Genomic DNA, 3,539 nt, shown 5'->3' with positions numbered 1-3,539 from the left:
TCATTGATGTTTTCTCAGACAAAATTAGTTCTTCCCCTCCATCTCATGTCTCTTCCTATATGCCTTTTCCAGGGCTCTGTTCCACTATTGTCTCCTCTAGGAAACTTCCTCAGTTCTTCTTCTTCTTTTTTTTTTTTTTTTCTGTTGCTTTTTCTCTCCAATTACACCGTAGGCACCTTGAGTGCTGGCACGGGGTTATTCTTCTTTAAAATCTCCAGCCTCCAATATAGTACTCCAGGCTAGGCTTGCAGCAGGTCGTCACTGATTGGAAGATTCCACATCAGCTGTTTCATTGAGAGGGGTTCATACTTGAGGAAGAGGAGGATAAGTAGTAACTCTGTAGTAAATTCACAGGCCCATCCCTCTTACAGGGCCATGCTATCTGATATGTTATGGTCTTCGTTCTATTTAATGATATTATTATACATCCTCTATCAATATTTAATAAATAGTTTTAAGTCTCCTATTATCTGTGACCAGTTGTTACAGAAAAGGGAGAGTGAGGGGAAATATCTGATTCCCCAGAACTTGGGGCTACCCAAGACCTAGCCATTTACCATCTACACAGAAGAATCTCAGAACATGAACACAGGGTTAAAAGCCATCTGAAGCAACACTGGTTTCTTCGTAAGTGTCAGCTCAGTGATCGAAATGAGAGGAAGTTAATTGGACTTGATTTTGCCTGGCATATTTACTGGTGGGGTAGAGCCTGGGGTCAATTTACTGAGATTGGTTTAGGGATACAGGCAGAGTTAACACTTGAAGCTCTGCAGATGAGCTGCCCTCCATAAGTCCTTCAGAGCACAGGAGGGAGGCAAGGCCTGAGCCTGAGGTCCACAAAGGCTTTAGCAACATCTGGCATGCCGAGAATGCTTTAGGTAAATTCCAGATCATAATATTCAACTTTAAAAAATAGGCAAATTATTGAAAGGGGGAAGACCCACAGATGGTAAAATAATTCAGTTCTCTTATCTACAGAATATAGGATTCCTGCACCTAGTAAATTCCCCTAATACAAATTAAGCATTAGTTTTTAGATTATCAATTAATTGATATGAAAGCTGTGAAATAGAGAGGGAAGAGTGTGCATCGTGGAATTTAAAGGCAAAGGTTAAAGAGCTCAACCACTGAAGATGGTTCATTCTCATTTGGTTGTGTCTTTCGGGAAAGAGTTCTGGTCTTGCCTGGATTCCTCCAGAGAGATGTAGAATAAAGAGCTGGCTGGGAAGAAACATTAGTTCAATGGCCCAGGCTATTTCTTATACCAGCAAAGTGAAGATGACATTTATAATTGCCTAAAACTTATCATAGAGCTTTCTCAAACATTGTTTTATTCTGTCTTCATGGCAGTGAAGATTTTTATCTACTGTTAGTGATAAGAAAGGTGAAACACCAAAAAGTTAAAATACTTTTCTAAACTCACATAGCACTTTAGAAGACCTGAAATTAAACCTAAATGTCTTAACACACAGCCTGAGACTGGAAATGACAGAGGTCCTGATGCCCACTCCCTGATGCCCATCATCTATGAAGCCATTTCCCACTCTCTAGAGGGCACAATCAATCCCTCCTCAGGTGTTCCATAATTCTTCTTAAAAATGTGTAATAAAACATATGCACATGGCTATTTATTTTTACATCTGACTGCGAGTTTGTAAAGCCTAGAAATCACAGTTAGAGCCAGAGCCCCTGACACAGTGGCTACCATGAGCTGGAGTTCAGCAAATGGTGGTGGAATAAATGACCAACAAAAGGGCCATCAAAAGTTTAGAAGAGTGGGGAACACAGGAGGGGGGCAGTGAGGAGAGAAAGGAAGGTGGGGAGAGAGTAGGGGCAGGAGTTGAGACTGGCTGGTCAGCATTGCCTCTGACCACATTCCAAAGCCAAAAGGCAAATTGTAAATGTTTGGCTGCTGGTTGGCCTACCCACATTCTGTTCACCACCATTAATGAGAACAGTTGAGAGTGGATGTATTTGCAAACATTTCCACCCAAACATAACAAAAACTGGCAAAAAGGAAGAGGGTGTCCCAGCATTTCTGTGAGTCATTCACCATGGCTGTCCCAGAATACACTCTATTTTTCAGAGATGAGACATATCATCTCCTGAACGGGGTAGAACAAAGAAGTCCGATAATTAACAAGAAATGGGGAACATAGGAAAACAAAGACAATGGCTGTCATCTTTTCACATACACACACACACAAAACAGAAGAAGTACTGTAACTTTATATATATATATGTACACTCAATAGCTTTTGTAGGTGAAAACTGAAATACTCATACTCACCATGAAAAATTCTAAAGCACCTCATTCACTAATCTCTCCTCTTCTCCAGCCATACCTTATACATAGTACAGTGCCTGGCATTTAACAGGTCCCCTAAATGTTTGCATGTCAGAATTCAAGTATGCATAAAAGAAATCAGTACAGTAAGACCATTAGCTTATTTGAGCAGATATTTTCTTGCTCAGGAAAAATGCTATTATTTTTTACATACATATACTAAGTAATGTCTCACTATCCCCAAAATTATCAGTCTTACCTAAGAGTAAGTCACCAGGTCATCTGAAAAAGATGCAGAATGAAGCCAACACAACTTTATTCTGGGCATATTCTCATACAGCTGTTGAGGAGAACAACACTTAATTAATCATATTGCAATTATCTGTACTTTAATTGTGTCATCAATATGCATTCATGCAACATATATTCTTTTTAATTATTATATATTGAGAGTCTACTATGTGCCAGAGTCTGTGTGGTATGCTAGGGATAAAATAATAAGATAGATATGGTCCCTACTTCTACATTAGAGAAAATAGAAAAAAATTACAATTTCTTATAATTATGATTTTTAAACTACAAAGGAAAATTATGGCAGAATTTAATTTATCCTACATGTTCCTGTGATACTATAAGCATGTTTTCATTCCTATAATTCTTTGCCCTTTATATATAAAGGACAGCTAAATTCACTACCCTCTTAGTAAATATAAATATGTTTTGTTTTTCTGGGAAGCAAGAAATTAGGTTGTTTGGAACTTCACTCTCTGCAACTTTACCTCCCAAATTATCAGATGATATGAAAGTTCTTTTATACCCCATGTCACTGCTTTGGAGAAGATCTCTCCCTCCTTGTAAGCTGGTAGGAAATTAAACTATTGAACTAACCTACCTTAATAGCTTTAAAATCACCTATAATATTCTAACACAAAGAATCACCAAAAATCAATGATTACTTATACAGTGGTTAATTGTCACACAACATTTATTGTTTAGGTATATGCAAGGTCAAAGAGTAATACTTAAAGCACCTAAGATGAAAATTTGTACAGAAAAACAAAACCACACACCTTACTCGGAGATGAGCATTTCCTGGAATACTAATACATTAGTTATCTTGTTTCCCAGCCCACATCAGATTGGAGAAACACAACTATAGAGAAACATAACTATAAAAAAGAATTTCAAACAATCAAAATGCACAACAATTCTAAACTGTTCAGAGAAAGAGAAGAATGGATTATTCAGTTTA

This window comes from Propithecus coquereli, unplaced genomic scaffold (genome assembly GCF_000956105.1).
Source record: "Propithecus coquereli isolate 6110/MARCELLA unplaced genomic scaffold, Pcoq_1.0 Scaffold96, whole genome shotgun sequence".
NCBI classification, from domain to species: Eukaryota; Metazoa; Chordata; class Mammalia; order Primates; family Indriidae; genus Propithecus; species Propithecus coquereli.
Note: the sequence above shows the minus strand (reverse complement) of the source record.